This window comes from Myodes glareolus, chromosome 3 (assembly GCF_982192425.1).
Source record: "Myodes glareolus chromosome 3, mMyoGla1.1, whole genome shotgun sequence".
Classification (NCBI taxonomy): Eukaryota; Metazoa; Chordata; class Mammalia; order Rodentia; family Cricetidae; genus Myodes; species Myodes glareolus.
This window is the reverse complement of record NC_142028.1, coordinates 54,645,181-54,664,089: the sequence shown is the minus strand read 5'-3', so window position 1 is coordinate 54,664,089 and position 18,909 is coordinate 54,645,181. Positions and strand designations below refer to the sequence as shown.

The following is an 18,909-nucleotide window of genomic DNA, read 5'->3' as shown; positions in this document are numbered from 1 at the left end:
CTAACAGGTGATTGACAGCTTGGGGGTATGTAACAACCAAAAGCTGACTGCTTCCATCTGCCCAGTGTCAGATTGCTCTCTTACATTTTCTAGACATTTCACTGGTTTCATCTACTATTGCATTTACCTCTCTGGACCCTCTCCTTCTGCCAGTGAGCCTTTTGTTAAAAAAAATAAAACCCTTGTTCCACTTATCCACAGCCATTGCTTCTACCTTCCTAGTTCTTGTATAGCCATTAATGATCCAAAAGTTCATCTCAGAGGTATAGACAAGAGATGGATGAGTATAGATGATATCGAGAAGTTTTAAATGTTTTCCAGATTTCCACAGAGAAGTATAACTCAGAGTCATGGAAAAGCATTCTCATGAACTGAATAATGCCAAGGCTATTCAATAATGTCTATCATGGAGACGACTCTAGGCATTTGTTAATGACTATTGTAGTGCTCTATGTTGGGGATTCTGAAGCCATGTTCTTAGGATGAAAAACACTGTAGATAATAATCACAAGATTGAGCTCTGACAACATAACTTGCCTTCTGGAGCTGGCAAGTATATTACCTTGGTCCATTTCACAACTGTCCTTTAAGCCAAAGTATAGAGCAAAGATTTTGGGGTTAAATGGCTCTCCCAAAGCACCATGTCACATTCCAAGAAGCAATGCACTGTTGTACGAGTATGGGGCCCCTTGTTCTGGCTGCTCAGCTAGTTTAGGCCTGAAATAACCACACAGAAATTGTATTCATTTAAATACTGCCTGGTCAATTATGTCTAGCCTCTTATTGTCTAACTCTCACATCTTTATTTAACCCATTTCTAGTAATCTGTATAACACCATGAGGTCGTGGTTTACCAGGAAAGATTCAGCATGTCTGACCTGGCAGCTCCATGGCAGCTCTCTCTCTGCTCTCCTTCCCAGCATTCAGTTCTGTCTACTCTACCTACCTAAGTTCTGCCCTATCAAAAGGCCAATTCAGTTTCTTTATTCAATCAATGAAAGAAACACATAGACAAAAGAACCTCCTACACCAATGCACCATGTCACATTAGCAAGAAGCACAATGGAGTGACAAACTGGAGAAACTCAGTTGAATGTGGAAGGGGTGGGCCTTTCTTCCAGAGAGAACAGAGGGTGCAGGTTTGTTGTTGTTGGTAGAAGCCACTTGTTCGTTCCTGGCCACCCAGACCTGAAATAATCACTCAGAAACTATATTAATTAAATCATTTCTTTGCCAATCACTTAAGCATATTGCTAGCTTGCTCTTATATCTTAAATTAACCCATTTCTATATATATGTGTATTACTACATGGCTGCAGCTTATCAGCAAGATTCTGGCACATCTGTCTCTGGTTGTGACTACATAGCTTCTCTTCGACTCAGCCTTCTTTCTCCCAGCATTCAGTTTAGTTTTCCCCGCCAAGCTCTATTCTGCCTTGTGTAGCTTCTTTATTAACCAATGGTAATAAAACATATTCACAGCATACAAAGGGGAATCCCATATCAAAAAGCATATATTTCCATCACTAGATGGGTCACCTAGGGAGGAAGTGAAATAAAGATCAAGTATCCAGCCTTCTTAACCTGCTTTGTGTCCTGAAGCCCAAACCAAGTGATATAAAGCCCCAGATCCCTTCCCAGCACCATGCTTCCTAAAGGTCCAAGATGAAATACATGGAGCAGCTAAGAAAATAAATCCAATTAACATCCAGTTTTCAAAGTATTTCAGATGTTTGGTTGTGAGTGTGGTGTATATGTGCCATCTGCACAGAGTAAATGAAGAAGATAACATCTCAGTGACTCCACCTTAACTATGGGAGTCTATGAAAACCTGCTTTCTTCATATGCAAACAGTAGCTGCTATTGAGTCTGGTGTACTGAATATTATATAATTTGAGTTAGTGGTTAATTAAAAATTGAGTCACATTTTACCTGCTAAATACTAGAGTATTCATAATGTGGCTTCTGTTTTGCCAAAGGAAACGAGGCAGGGAAGTTTCAGCAAGCTTTGTTACTACATCACCTGAATAAAGCCACTAAGTTTCCATTGTCTGCTGTAAGATGGAAATAAACTTCTCTTGCAGGTCTTTTGTAAAGAAAAAAAAAAGTAATCTAGTAAAAAGGATTTGTGAGCTCTTCTTCATCCTTAGAGGGCTTGAGGATGATTAGGTGAAATAGTCATGTGTCAGTATGAAGAGCTGCCTGCTACTTCACTTTAATCAAGATGCTTAAAACACATTTTGTTTCTCAGCTTCTCTGTGTGCCTCCACACTAGGAGGACTTCTGTGCTAGGGTGCAAACATAGATGAGATAAGCCTTTACCTGCAAGGAAGCCAAGGCTACTGTGAGAGAACAATGGTCCACCTCCATCATTAAGGAAAGTGGAGAGGTGGAAGAAGGGAGATGGAGAGGAAGAAGAAGAAAGGAAGCAGGGGAAAGAGCGAGAGGGGGATTTTCTTGTAGGAGATGATCCATAAAGTCACAAGCTGATTATGAAAGGCAGGCATACTGATGCTCCAATTATAGGAACAGCATTAAAATAATAGAAGTAGGCTGTGAACTTAGGCATATAGGAAATGACATAGGAAATGCCACTCACTTCATTTTTTGCTAGACTAGGACACTAGGCTTTTTGTTTGTTTATTTTGGATTGATTTGATTGTTTTTTGAAATAGAAGGGAGATGGAGTGGACAGAATCTGGAAGGTCTTACCGTTCATGTTTAGGCAATTGAACAATATTTTGTGAGAGGAACACATGATTTTGAATACAGCCTTTATATGTTTATCATTTGTGTCTTACAATGGAATTGAAAATTCATGAACTTCTAGGGAAAAAAATCCTGCTTACATGTATGTTTGGATACCCCATTAAATTTCAACTCCTTTTCTCATCATAATTAAATAATCAGGAGACCACATACCCTCCATGAAAACTGAAGAATCTAATAATCACATCTGCCTAGCCCAGGGCATCCATTGTCTATAACTGAGTAACAATGTCAGATATAGTGCATAGTGTCCTGGAGTCCAGACTTCTCTACTTTCCTTACCAACACATAGCCCCATCTATAGGGCTATGTTATAGCCATTTGTTATCAGAATTATAGCACATTTTTATACAGTACAGAACTATTTCATAGTATTCAAAACTAGACCAAATGTGGGAAAATGAATCCCCAAAAGTTATGTGTGTTTTTAGAAAAATGGAAGATACTATATTTCCTTTCTTACTGCTGAGGATCCTGTAGTTACTCAAGATTCTTTGATGTTGAGGAAAAGAGGTGCAGGAGGACTCCCCTGCTTTCTAGTTTGTTACTGGGGGCTGCTATCATGGGGATTAAAGAGGAAAAGGGATGTTTATGGTAAGGAAAGAGTTATCCTTTGGGGAGATGTAAAGTAGGAAGTAAACTCAGGATAACTGTGGTTATCAGTGTTGAGCAGAAAACCAGCAGATGTGTCTGGGTTAAATGTTTGGGATTAAATAACCAGCCTTGGGCAGTTGATGGGTAAGGCCTTGGGAATGAATCCACCACTCAGTGAGCATGAAGTTTATTAAGGCTCATGGACAGATGCCTAGAAAACAGCACAATTATCCAAGAAAGAGGACCTAAAAAATGAGCAAATAAGAGTGACGTGAATCCAGAGTTGTGGATAGTGTTAAAAGTAAGTAAGTAGATTTCTAAGAAGCATCAAATACAGCAAGGCCCATCTTTTGGGGATTTGAACTCCTTTGTTGACATTAATGAATTTCGGTGAAACTTTAAGGATAACAACAGGTAATAATGGTGGCAGTACACACTTCCTGCATGACAGTTAATATAGTCCCAGACATTATATATTTTTATATAGTTTTACGCCATTAGAAAAACAGTATTGGTGAGCCAGACTTGTCTGGTCAATCTCCAACTCCCAAGCTTAGCATCAGTTGCACATCCTGTGTGCCAGCCAAGTCTGGCAGCTTGCCCAACTTCAGTCCACCTGCACCACATCCAACCTCCAGCTTTTGCATGGGTCATTCATCCTGTGCCCAGATCCAACTTGAAAGGTGTAACTCACCACCCACTCTCCGATCCAAGAAGCTTCTTTTGCAGCTTAACAGACAGGATCCATTACAGAAAACCACAACTGCTCAAACTAAGAACAGCTGGCTACTTGGTGTCCAGCCCCAATAGAGACATCACAACCCAACTCCTTAAGGGAGCATTGAGGAAGAAGGGACAGGAAGAGTGTAAGAGCCAGAGGACAGAAACACCTGCCCTGAGGTCGTGTCTTCCATATATGGCAGGAATGCCACACTCAGGAAATTGCAATGATCTGGCTGCTTTAATAAGACCTTAACAGTGACAATACCAGTTGGCGTGCCCATGGCATCAGGGGAAACTTCACAACCTTCACATTAGATAAAGAGTTACATGCAATTAATGATTCATGAGAGAAAAAGAACCAGTACTTCAGTCACCCTGAAGTGGTCATCCCTAAAGACACATGTAGATACATACATATGAACAACAACATTACATATGAGCCAAATAAACCAAACACTACATATAAACCAAATACTCAGTTCCGGGCATCCAACACTCACTTTTGCCTCAAGAAACACTATAATGCATATATTGTACTCTTATACATACAAGAAAAATACTTGAACATATAAAATAAAAAATAAACTTCTAAAAGTACACAGATCAAATAGGATCTCTGGTGGCCTAAGATTCGGGATAATATATTGTATGGTGAAAAGAAGGACTCGGTGAAATTTTACTGTCAAGATTCTCCTAGGCACGTGTAGTGGTAATTGTGAAGGCATCTAACAATGGGTGATCTGGTGGTACCTCTCTAAGAATGCTCAAGAGGAACCCATGAGAGAGATGAAAGGCCCAAGTGCCTGAGTGCTGGGATATGGAGATGGTCTGAAGGACCTGAGGGATGGAGGGTTGTGGCCAGAATCCTTTAACTTAAGGTATGCTGTTATCTTTTCTTTCATCTACTTTTAATGCAGTGTGACATCTACTCTGGTCCTTACTCAGTCATGGAAGGCATATTCAACTTGAAACTCTTAGTGGGCCCCAAAGCTTATGTATTTACCCCCAAGAAAGTATCCCACACTTATGTGGAGCTGACTATACACCAGGACCAAAGCTTGGGGTTGGTATGCCCTGGTCAAAGAGGACCTTTTTGTCTTGCACCGGGGAGGCATTCTCAGGCATGTGTGAAATTGATTGTAAATCACTCGTGTTGTTTTCTGGATACCGGACATGCTCATTTAACATATTTAATGTGTTTCTGACATTTACAAAGTGTCTAGCAAGCTTTAGACAATCATTATTTGAAGCATTTTATTGAAAGTACCCCTGAGTAGTTCCTAAACACTGCATTCTGTTTCAATCGATGTTGAATATCCCTGAAGAGGGAATTGTAAATGTTGAATAACGTTACTGTCAATCATGAACTCACATACTCCCTGTTTGAATGATGATATATTTTCATCTGAAACAGTACACATATCTAGTTGTTCGGGTTTTGCCTGGCTGCTATGGCAATGCTTTATTTCACTAAGATTGGGAGGGAAATGGATTAATCTCTAGAGACAAGAGCACTCGCTGACCTTGAGCACTAGCAGACTCAAGGCTTTTGAGATCTTTAAAGAATGATGGGGTTTGAGTGGGTCAGATGCAGTGTCCCAAATACTCTGTCTTGACAAAGGAGCCATTGCAGAGTCCTTTACCTTTTCACAATTTGTGCTGGGGATTGACAGGCCCTACATTAGGATGTGGAAATATGTGCAATCTGAAAATGCAGCATCTTTCTGACATGACAAAGAAGGGTGCACATTAGAAAGGCAGCTCCTCTTGGTGCCACACTGCTTTGCTTTTTGTCTGATCAAAATGCAAACTGTAACTCTGCCCTTGGCAATTCTGGTACATTCTGAATCCACAGAAGACAGATGAGCCTGAACCAGCAGGTGAGTGGGGTATGAAGTGGCAACAAACAAGGTAGGTGCTGAATGCAAATATGAAGCTCTTTGTCATTAATTCTATTTGATCGAGTATCTGTGAAGAATGTCGATCCTATCGAATGAGAAAATGTGCAGCGAGGCCATTTGGCAATGGGCAACAGACTTTGTGTAAGCATCTGACGTAGGAATAATTTGACAAACAGCAATATGCCAGATTTGTGCTAGATAATTTTAAAGGAACTATTTGTCAGGCTTTACACTCATTACTCCTGGGGCGTTGATCACCAACATCATGATTCAAATGACAACTAACTACAAGAGTTATGCTGTGGTCAAAACATTCACATTCCTCCCAGGCCTCCATATACTTACTCTTTATTGATAGAAGCACTAGTGGCTGTCTATGACCTCTCATCTTGGGACCCTGAAGCTTAACTCTTGGGTGTTTCTTAGTAAATAAAGGTGTAAGAAGCACTAAAATGAGAAATGAATTCTTCACGCATCCCTTGAAAGTAGAGCAGTCGACAGAGACTCTAGCAATGGGGCTCCTACTGAAAATTTAGGGCACGATGGCAGCTGTGGTGTTAAAGAAAAGTTGGTAACTTCAAAACATGTGACATTAGTCAACAGACGAGCTAAACAAGAATAGGGACAGCTCTTCTGGGTTAACCTGCTCTCTTTGTGCGAAACAGATCAGCTACATGTAAGGAGTCCCTCAAGTGTTCTCCTCTATCCTTAAACATTGCCTGTTCTATGCATATATGAACTTGTTTGTCCTGGAACCTGATTCTAAGCACCTTGCTCCCTCTATTCACCAACCTAACAGTTATTCCCAGCACTCTTAATATCCTTCTTCCTGTCTTTGATCTCAAGATCAGCTATTTCAAATATTCTTATACTAAAGTCAGGTACTCAGAAGTTAGTGGCTGTGTTGACGTACTGTATTCCATTGATGAAGCCCAGCTACTGATTAATAGACATCGAAGTTCTTATCTGACCTTCTGGGAAGACTTGGGAGTCTTAAGCAGTGGTCAGTGGCAGTGTTTTGTTTTTGTTGATGCCAGGTCATAACAACTGCTGTTTCATACTCTTACTTTGCCTCTGAAGTACCCATAACCATCCCTGTGCATAGCTTCAGTAGCATTTACAAGGAATTTTTAAGTCACTTTTATCGAGGAAGCAAGGAAAGGAGAACTGAGAATTTAAGTGGTCAAAACTAACCTCAACTACATGGTGACACCCTATTAAAAAACAAGAGTGATGGGGAGAGGAAGGGAGAGAAGAGGGGGGCCTCCAGATTGTTGACCTAAAAGCTATATTCTTAATGCTGATTCCTGACTCAGAAAGCTGAAATAAAAGCTAGGGATCCATAACTGTTCTCTTTATATTAATTTACCTTTAGTTAACAAAAGTTGCTTTCATTTATCATCTACAGCATGCTGTTTCGGGATATGTGTGTGTGTGTGTGTGTGTGTGGTAGAATGGTTAAATGTAGCTAATTAACCTCACAAATTTAATGATTTCAGGGAGGTGAAAAAGCAACTGGTTAACGATTTTTAAGGATGCAGTATCTTATCAACACGGTTGCCATATTGTAAAATCGATCTCTTGAACTTCTTCTTTATAATACTGAAATTGTGTGTACTGTGACTACTCTTGCCACTCAGCCCATGGTAACCACAGCTCTCCTTCTACATCTACATGTTTGTGACTATTTTAGAATACGCAAGCAGCCAGATACAAATGCCTACAATTTTTTGGTAATATCTTAATAGTTCTAATAACATTGCCCCAGGGACCATGCTTCTAAGTAGTTTGCCCTTTGCTTGTGCGTTAGGAGAGATATGAAGCCATATGACTTTGCTGTACTACTAGCACATATGTTATAAGCTAGTACATGAGTAGTTGATAAGTCAAAACTATGGATTGTTTTCCCACAGTCAACTTAATGGTTCACGGTTGTGTTAAATCATCTCTCCAAAGCAATTAGCTCAAGACTAGAGGATTGTAGTTCAGTGGTGTGGAACTACTCCAGCATTCATATAATCCTCAGTTCAACGCCAGTACCAAAATCCAAAACTGAATTCTAAAGCAAACCCAGAATTTTTTTTAGTTACTGTAATCTCATTGCTTATCATAATCTTTTAAAATTATTGCCATCATCTTGACTTAATTTTGATAGGTCATATGCATTTATAAATTCATTTATTTCTTTTAGGTTTTACAAATTAAGGGAGATACAAATTTTTTGCCTATCATTGTGATTTTCTGGATTTCATTGGTACCAATGACAATGTTTCCTTTACATATATTGTTATATTAATTTAGTTCTTTTCTCTCCCCTTCTTTTGGTTAATTCGGCTAAGGATTTGTCATACTTGTTAACCTTTCTAGAATAGCCAACTATTTGTTCCATTGATAGTTTTATGCTTTTTTCTAGTGTTAGAACACAGGATTCTGATTCTAAGAGGGTCTGAGTCCTACATGGGTCTGTAAACTCTAAAAAACAAATAAATAACATTGATACAACTCTTAAAATATCTCTGGATTCTTTCCACAAAAAATGGTATCTGAAGGCCATGTTGAACAGCTTGAGCTACAATCTATTATGAGTTGAGTAGAGATATTTTTACTTTTTTCCTTTCCTTTATAACTTACTCTTATAGAATAAGGGCAACCTAAATATTACTTCAATATGTCTACTAATATCTTGGGAAATTCCCTCAAAACTGACTTATTTTCTGGAGGTTGGTAGAGCAACCTTTTGAGAATCACCTTTGTGGAAGAGCAGCAGCCAGTGATCATAGAAGTTGCTGCTATGAGGGAGAGTTGCATGGTGGGCAACATGGCAACAACCCTTCTCATTAGTCAGGGATCCAGGACGTTCTTTCAACATGTTTTATGGTCGTGAAACATAAGCTTCCCCTGAGTATGGGTATGCCCTTACAAAATGAAGCTCAGGCTCAGTGCGATTCCCAGTGAGCCAGTGAAGGAACTGGGAAAATGAACATCTTTCCTAAAGGAAAGCAAGACCATTGCACACACTGTGTGGACAAAGACCCTGACCTTTCAGCTAACAAGAAACTTTCCTTTCTAAGAGAGTATGGGCAGGTTAAGAAAATGAAGTTATTTTAAAAGTGTTGAAAATTTTGGTTCATCTTTGATTTTGAGTTCAGCATCTGTGTTTTAGAGAGAAAGAAATAAAGAATTTTATGCAGGGACTAATTCCGAAAGCAAGTAATTTTTGTTCCTGGATCGTTTAATGGACGGGGAGTAAGAAATGATTCAAACTTGAATCTTTTGCTTTTGCAAAATACAAGTTCTGAGAATTGAATAAATATAACTAAATCCTGGTTCAAGCACAGAATCAAATGGGACTAATACTAGTTTTATGGGAGTTGAATGCATGTGTTTGCAGTTGATAGAAAGTATTATCTCATCTTTGAAATGAGTGATAAGATCGATACAGAGAATCTCATTTCTGTTTTTCCCTAATTCCCCATTTGCCCATAGAAGATTCTCATTTTAAGATGTTCATGAAGCGACATCATCCCCAGTGAAATCAAAGCAATACATAAATAGAGACAAACTCTCCATGTATCATCACAGAGACCTGCAGTTCTGGAAAACTTAATTAAGATGTTGCACTCATTACCCTTGAACTTGATTGCGTTTTCAGTATTCTTTCCTTTGTAAGAATTGGCACAGTATTTGATACCTGCTTTGTTACATGGGCAGATCAGAAGGGAAGTCTTGAGAGTACACAATTGCCATCCTTTCTGAGAGGCTGACTTTATTGTATACCCTGTCTTCCCCAAAGCATAAAAAAATGAGCGTAAAAATACTTTTCTGTTTTTGTTTTCTAGTTTGTGGCCTCTGTAAGAATTAAAGACTGAGGCTCTTTTAAAAATCACTTCTTCTATAACAACAAAACTATCTAGGTAGGAATACATTTGTGGCATATAAAAAAGAGTTGGATAAATTTATGTCACCAAATCTTGATGTGGCAGCCTTTGAAGAAATCCTTAGAATATCCCCTCCTATCCCCAAAGTCTGATAGCCTAGCTCTTCCATCCCATCATGGGATCTGTCTCCAAGGATAGCACTTTTCATCTTTCTTCTCAGCATTCACTCCTTGAGATGGGCTCCTCCATGAGTAAAGAAATTTTTTTTTAAATACCATCACTTGTGTCCAAAGAAAAGACAAACTTTAGCATAATAGAGAACAAAGTAGTTACTGACAGGTACATAATAAACAGTTTATTACATGTGGTTGTAATATAGTCTTGGGTATTGCATTTGCAGGTAAATTGTGTCTATCTGTGACAACATTGCTCTCTCTTCTCTATGCTCAAGACCCCAATCCTGATCCTACCAAGGTCTCTGATTCCATATTGCTTGGGCTAATGCCTAATGATGTGTATTCCTAGCAGTTGTTCAGAAACTGTTCTTGCTCCTTGTCTGGGATCCATACATGCATAACCACCGTGCTATAATTATTTGAAGTACTGATAATCGTATAATATAAACAAATTAAAATGCACTTTCAAAAGAAACACATCTCAAATGAAATAGTTCTCTGTAGCCCCAAGATATAAACAAAAATGGACACCTCCTTCAGTTTAGGGACAACCATAACTTAGCTCCAACCTTCTGAAAGAGACCAAATCATGTACATTGCACTTACGTTCTATAAAGTCCATAGAATGAGCCATCATAGCCATATTTTTGAATGAGTGCATTTACTAAGTATATAAAAAGCAAAAGTAAATGAACAAATAACGAGCAAAGAGAACACAAAGCGTCATCAAATCATAGCCTGTGCCAGAGATGACTGGGGTAGCTGGGTTGGGAAAGCAAACAAAGGTACCATCACCAAATGGATGATTTACAAACATTAGAAAAATCAACCAGAGAGGGTGAGGCATCAGCTTGAGCTCTCTGTTAAGGAGCTCCCTATGGAATTTTCTATAGATGAGCTTCCCATTTCCTGATCCTCTTTCAGACGTTTTAAACCATGGAATAAACAAGAATAACCTCTATTGGAAGTAGTTTGTGTTCTAGCTGTTCTCAGGGATGCAGCCATTTCACTGTTTTCCTTTCCCTCTGACAAAGGTTGGGGGACCAGTCTAGGATGGAAGGACCCTTCAAATAAGCATGCTTGGGACTGAGTGCAGGGTCTCCTCGCGCCAGAGTCTGCTTTTATCCAGATGAAATGCAATATTTTGTCTTCCAGTATAGCACAGATGAGTATATATATACAGATCCCACACAATGCTTTTTAGCTGTTCCCATCATCCACTCTGTACTTAATGTGCTGAACCTGCGATCTTAGTGCAGATGACTATATGAAGAGCAATTGAAGTTTTGATTGCAATTGCTGTAGACAACCACCTTGGGTTTTGTGGACACTATAGTGGTAGACAGAGCACAACACACCCTCCTAATGTCAGTGGGAATGAAAATGGATTTCAGTTACAATAATATGGTCTCAAGATGGAGACAAAAAACCTTCCTTCTCCTGGAGGGATCCTTCTATCTGTGCTGTGCTAAGTCTTGGCATGCTTCTGCCCCTGTCTATCTATACTTACCTCTGGTTCCCTTCTCGGTTTATGTCCAGCTTTCTGGGAGTGCTTTTGGCTATTCATGCACAATACATTATCACCTTTGAAGAAAATCAATTGCTCCTAGAGCAATTATCAGGGCTTCAGAAAGAATATGAAAACAAGAAAGATCTTCTGTGCAGTCAGAGTAAATGGTAAATCTTTGATAAGACAATTAATAGCAAGGATATACTCTTGCTATTGTAAGTTACATTTCTGAAGACCTTGGGGAAATTCTGAATAAGATGACATATAAAAATAATAGAGAAATAACAATTAAACTTACTTTATATTTTTCTGTATCTTTAAATAGTTATAAATGTATGTCTACACTTGACTTAATGGAAATAAAATTAAGTATAATCAATGTATAATTCATCCTATATAGATTTTGCAGGAAGAGGTATTTATCTTCTTATATATAATTATCAGGAGTTTTATCTTATGTCTTATCATAAGAAAGTCCATTGGCACAGAGTAAAGTGAGAAAGCCTTTGGACTTCCTAATCCAGTTGGGTTGTGCGTTAAATGACACATTCCAGACTAAATCATAACATGTGTAGGACCTCTTGTCATTGTTTGTCAGGCAAAAATGAATGCCCATGACACATACATATTTTTTAGTACTCTTTGGGAGGAAAAAAATGTACTTTTCTGATGAATGTAGTTCATGGATCACTTGGCGAATCCCAAAATTGACAAGTACCAAGGTAAATACAATTGCAAAGCTTTTTTTTCTCCTGCTTAAGTAATCTCCTTTAAAATGTGGATTACATTCTTGTGGGCACTTAAAGTCATCCTCTCACCTCTTTATGCAGTGCCCACTTAGTCTTTGTTTGCATGTTATTGTTACAAATTTAGCTGAAAGGGCAGCATAGAATTTTCAAGCACATAGGGGTACATAGATTTCTATCCAGGGTGACACATTGATCGAGCCAGCCAGTAAATTAGCAGCAGCAGAGCACCATTAAATTTTAAACTTAATTGCCATCTCCTCTTAATTTCTATGGATATGATCAATAGATGCCAGAGAAAAGTTGAAGGAGATCTTTGGAGAGCATCTACTTCCTGGAGCATAATGTAAAAACCACTGTTTTATTTCAAGCGCGATACCAAAACGTGCCGTGCAGCGCAGTTACTTAGAAGGCTTCTGCTATAAGACTTCACTGTACACAGCTTTGATTAGCCTGTTTGGTTGACATACAAATGGGAGTTTTGTTTTTAAATTAGTTTGACTTTCTCTCTGGACCTGGCCCTAGCTTTCCCTGACTGTTGAATTCTGTTGGTCTTCTACTCCGTCTTTGTTATCTATGAAATCATTTAATGATCCATGCTGAATTTTGACTTAGTCAGTGTCTTGTATCCAAGGTTTTAATAAAAATTATAGCTCAGTATCAATCAAGATTGAACATATGCAGAATTCCTGAAAATTGTAGCTCATGGTACTATCGATTGATATTGAACATGTATAGATACATAGCAATAAGCCCTGCTAATTGATATTGGGTGTTATACTTGGTGAAGTCATATGTTCATAAAGGAAACAGACAAAACTCCCAGGCTTGTAATCAGTTTGCAAGCTAATGGAAGTAACATAGAAATATGAGTGTAAGAAGCAAATAAATATCAAATTAAGATGATTTCACACAGTGAAATTACTACAAGGTGAATAAAAATAGATAAAGGGATAGAAATTTGGATGGAGAGCTGTCCTTTAAACCACATGGACATAGAAGGCACGTTTCATGTGAGAAATGTGTATAGCTCTGACTCTATAGCAATTTGATGCTGGTAGCCTCTGCAGGCCTCTTCAAATGTAAGCATGGAGGTGACTGCACTCACACATACTCACATTCAAATAAAAATAAAATAAATATTTGAAGTGAAAAATTGATAAGAATGGCTGGCTGGTAAAGTACTGTGGATAACAACATAGGAGCATCCTTCCTCCCCATCCTATACCATCGCATTTGTTATGGTAGCAGAGCCACGTGCTTTCTTATCCCTGTCTTCCTAAACATGTAGAACTTTAGACCCTGATTGTATTTGGGTAGCAGCTACAAGGAGGACAGACCCAGGAGGCCAGTCATGATGTTCTCTACTCCCAACCCACTTGGATTTTCACTGGCTTAGAGGTATCCTTTGTGGGCCAGAATTGGGGAAAGCATAAAGAGATTGTTAACCTTCATAGAGATTATTTAATCTTGATCTATACAGAGATAACTGGGGGGATAATTCTCTGAAAAGTGTGGAGAATATCATCATGCCATCTCGTGCCTGAAAGCACATTGATGATCACGGGTTAGGAAGACAGAGTCTCAGAGCTGTGGACCTTCCACATCTGCACATCTGGTGGTTTCTCTAATCTTGGCTATGACTAACTTGGTATAGTATTGTTTGGACACCAATATGCTGCTGTTTCTTTGTCACTCTGAGAAAGAACCTAGGGCCTCATACATGCTATACATGCTCTGTCACTGAGTTACATCACGAGCTCCTCAGCAACTGGAAGTTGAAGGCTCTGTGTAAACTCTCAGAACACTATTCAGTTCTTCACAGGGGAAAGGGAAGGAAAAGATATCCCAGTCAGCTCTGGCGTAAGTAACCCAGAAACTTCTATCTCAAGTTGAAGCCTAGATCCAGATAATTTCTAGAGCAGACTGGCGGGTTTTTTCTTGGACCACAACCCTCCTGGGTAAGGTGGCTGCACTTCCTCTGTCTGCAAGGTTTGTATTCCATCCAATGGGAAAGAATGATAGATAGCAGAGGGCATGACCTTTCCCTTAAGGACAGTCATTTCTGCTGACTTTTCCTTTGCCCTATTTTCATCTGCTTACCTAGAAAATAGTGTCTGTTTCTAGGAAACTGTGTATCTGCCTAAAATCTGGGCAGTTACCACAAGAGAGAAGATGGCACACTGGGAAGGAAGCGGTGTGTGTATATGATGTTTTGTATAGGGCATCTGTGTGATGGTGTTGTCGGTGGTGTGTGTATGTGTGTGTAAATGTGTGGTGTATGTGTCCTGTATGTGTTGCATGGGGTGTGTGCGTGGTGTGGTGTTGTTTCTGTGTGTATGTGTGGTGCATATGCATATGTTGTGTGCATGTGTTTTAGTAAAGACTTAATGAATAACTCCTATGTTTCTTTAATTTTTGAAACAGGGTCCTATACAGGGTCTTCTAGGCAAAGTCTGGCCTGAAATTCATTGAAAAGTTCACACTGGCCTCCAATTCACAGTAGCTCTAGCCTCCCACATGCCAAGGTTATAATAATGACCTACTACTCCCAGCTAAAAATGTGAAACACTTCACAGATGCGACTGTCATCCTTATATAGAGGCCTTGCTAATCTCTGTATCATTCTAATTTTAATAACTGTACTACCAAAACTAGCTCTGTCTTTTAAATAGTAACGATAACACAGACTCCTTGCCATGGCGGTGTGCAAGATACGATTATGCAGTAATGCTTGGATTTTCCTCCCATGCTGCAAGCCACTTCCTGTTTCTGAGGTCTTGATTCATTATATTTAAAACAAGCTGAAATGATGCACTGTGTTATGGATGAGTCCCCTAAAATAATCAGCCTCCCCAAATTCATGTGCTGCAAGTTAATTCTGAGTACAAGGTGATTGAACATAGGGCCTGGTGTCAGGTTTAGGTTGTATTGTGCCACCTTCAGCATTTTAATGCTGCTAAAACTGGTTGACTCTGTTGCTTTTCTTGTTTTCCTGGGCTCGAGACCATGATATCCGTCCCCCTCCAAGGACATATCAAGAAGACTCTTGTGGACATCAGTTGGACTCTACAACGATAGGAAAGTAAACTTCAGATCTGTACAGCTGTCTCATCAGCACTGTTTATTACAGCAACACAAACACATCCATAGGCAAACCCAGAAGGTTAAAAGATTTCTTTTTACTTCAGATTTATAATCAGTTTGAGCTTTTAATTCAAACTGAAGGGAACACAGCTTAAATGTGTTGCTTATGCCACAATGGTGCAAAATGAAAGGATGATTCTTGGCCCCTAGACTAAGAGGTAAATGACACATCAATGCTGTATCAGTTAAAAGATATGTAAAGAACATGGTTTACTTCCAGTCCCACACTATGACTCTGAGACTGTGTGTTATACGTTTGACTTGGGGATGCCATAAAGATTAATGGGCAGTGTTTATATTTGTGACAGAAAAGCCAAGTGCCTTCCTGGCCATGTGGTAGGAGGCTGGGCATCCCAGTGGCTGGGTTCTGTTGAGACAACAAAGAGCAAAGGAAACACATATCAGTCACAGGACTGCTTGTCATCCATTCCCATCAAGGCTTGTCCACAAGGGCACTGAAACAATTGGGTAAAATGAAGTTTTGAGAATATCCGTGGATTTCAATTACAGTATTTGTGCTCTTTCGGACCCCTATTAACATCCATAGCTGGTGCGGCAATGCTGTTGAGATTTATAAGGAACCTCCCTTGTTCTCTGCATCCAGCCCGGGGCCCACATGATCAGCACCGTTCTATTATCGTCAACTCTGGTTTCTAAGAGAGACATGTTTGTTGCCGATGAGACTTAAAAAAAACTGCCAACTCAACAATAGCTACATCATTTGTAGTAAAAAATGAATTCTGCAAGGTGTCAAATGGCTCTTTATCAATGTGCTTAGTTCCTTGCAAAGTCACAGGAGAGGAAAAATATGGAAAAAGCATAATTTATGCCTCATTTATTGCTCACAGTCAAGAATGGCTCTCTTATTCTCTCTCTCTCTCTCTCTCTCTCTCTCTCTCTCTCTCTCTCTCTCTCTCTTTGAAAAGTGAGAGAGAGAGAGCACCAGTAAGACAGGAAAGGTGACAGTGATTGTCCCCAGGAGCAGGGCCAGGGGCAGCTCCACTCTGCTTCTGGCCAGGCCACTGCTTTGGTATAAGATAATTTGTATTCAGATTCTGGTTCGGATATCTCCTAACTTCAGTTGTTTGAATTGACTTAAGGTGTCTATGACAGTTTACCCTTTTAATCTGGAAATCAGAGAGGCTGTGACCACATGTAGAGACACTGTAAAGACTGAAACTCAAAAGCATACTTGGAATCCTTGCTGCCAGAATTAGTATCTTGGTGGCAGCACTAGATGCAAGGCACAACACGGGGTGAAATTCTTTCAAACTAAATATCTACACACAAGTAGAGCTGGGGGGATTGGAATGAAATGGTGGTGTTAACACTGATACCCTGGTTGTGGGGCTGTACTGTAATCAAGGGAAGAATCACTCTGGTTGGAACATGGACTCATAATCCACAAATCCTGTCCCCTTACTAGTTTCTCAGTCACATGCATTTGTCTGAATAAAATGTGGGTTAAGCAGTTAACAGCTGACTACCTGGAAATCACGTAGGATTTTCCAGTCAATTAGTGATAATAAATTTTTGGTAAAGTACCGTTTTGACTAACAAATTGCTTTGAACTGGTGGACAGAAATGAGTAGTGCATCAGTTTGCTTTAAACAGAACCATAGGAGTCACTCTAGATAGCCTGAGGAGATAGATGTAGGATGTACGAATGTCATGGTTAGACATCTGACAGGCAGGAGGACTAAGACAGGCCGAATAAGGAAATGGTTAGTAGTCCACAGCCAAGAAACCTTGAAGTGATTATGAATACATCCGAGTCGATGGTCCCCATTGCTTTCAAGATCCGACTTATTGATTGGGAAGAGCCCACAGATGTGAAAGCAAGCCACTGGCTATTATCTCAGCCACTCAGGAACTCTCTAGTGCCCCAGACAGCTGCTGCTCTGAATTGTCTGCCAGAAAAATCCCACCAGAGAATAACGGTTACTATTTCTTTTCCATCTTCCTCTGCTTCCGGGTGTTGTATCTAAGCCAGCAACACACAGCATAAGATGCTAGGAAGTAGGGTTGGTTATAAGGTTCTCCTGGGTGGAGAAGTGAAAATGTAGAAAGGTATGATGGTGATGAACCACAAGGTTGATGTGAGTTGATGATAGATAATTCGATCTCTCTGTTTGTATGCTCAGCATTTCTTTATGAGAAGACTTTTTGTGGGGTGACACTGTTTCCCAAGTACACCTGCCCACAAGATAGCGACAATGATATTGTCTGGTTTGCTTCCTTCTCCAGTGACATTGGACAATGGGAGAATGGTTCCCTCAGATAATAGCCCATATCCATCTATCTGCCATGATATCCTGAAATAAATCAAGTAGCCCCATGGAAAGAAAATGTCTTGATCCCTCAGCCGTCCAGTTTGACAGCTGCTCAGAACAGGGGTCAAGGTGGCCTTCCCTACTTCACTCAGTTCCTGTGTCCAGTGACTCTGCTCAATAGTTTTGCTGTAATTCGTGCTTATGTGCTTTCTTGAGCAGAATCTATAGTGACTTATATGTGTGTTTATTTATACTTTATCTCTCGCCCTTCCCCAAAATACCATTTCTACAGATAACATAATTTTTTTCTTAGCTTTTTTTGTATTGTGTTTTCAGGGCCTAAAAGTACACAAAATATGGATCATAGTACAACAGCTAAAAAGCTGAATAAAAGAAGGCTTCAAGGAGGTCACCATAAGAAAGGTGGATAAGATCAGAGTTTAGTGTTAAACAGTATGTGTGTAAGACAACGTAACACCTTTAGTAAATAAAATTCCCAGGTACTGCAAGTCTTCACTACAATTTAAGTGTCAGATCATTTCGTGGGCGCTTTACATAGCTTGTTTTCTAACTACACTAGCATGTTTAGGAATCTTGTATAAGAAAGGAACGAGAGGATCACAAGGTCGAGTTGAAGTCTCTAAATCCTAGGGTCCTCTTCTTTAACCATTTCTCCTGGATGCCTCACAGTGGTGACATACGACAGTCTCGTCACACTTGACAGCATGAGATTCTGAATCTTTACACAAAGGTGGATTTCCACACTCATGCCCTACTCCTGGAAATTGCAGCAACTGCCCAAACCACTCCTAGGAAGACACCAGAGCCATGCAGCTTGCTCCACAACTGGAAGCTTCAGGAGTAGTTTGAGGGAAGGGAACAGGCAAGCACAGAAAGGCATGAACTTGGAGAGAAGACACACACCTAGCAGCATATTATGGCTAAATATAGACTCTGAGAACAGTGACCACCCGTCCCGTGATATTCCTGTGAAAATATCACTGCTTCTTTATCTTGGTTTCTCAAGTTTGAAAATTATCCCTGTGCCTGCATCCCGAGCCATTTCTGTTCTCCGTGAAAAGTAGGCTTAGGTAGTGGTCAGACATGCCAACAAACCCACAAAAGACTATAGCAAAGTGAACTAAATAAATCATCACTTCAACATAGTCTCTAATGCAGGTTGTTTTTTGTG

The 18,909-nt window shown here is 39.7% G+C and overlaps 1 protein-coding gene and 1 non-coding gene across 4 annotated transcripts in view; one reads left to right on the top strand and one right to left on the bottom strand.

Moving 5' to 3' along the window:
- Tafa1 (TAFA chemokine like family member 1) overlaps window positions 1–18,909 on the top strand; it is a 524,535-nt gene that overhangs the window by 424,188 nt on the left and 81,438 nt on the right. The gene's annotated exons all lie outside the window — the stretch shown is intronic.
- On the bottom strand, window positions 14,855–14,958 carry LOC125403319 (U6 spliceosomal RNA). The gene has a single exon (XR_007232910.2). It is a non-coding gene; the product is annotated as a U6 spliceosomal RNA (small nuclear RNA).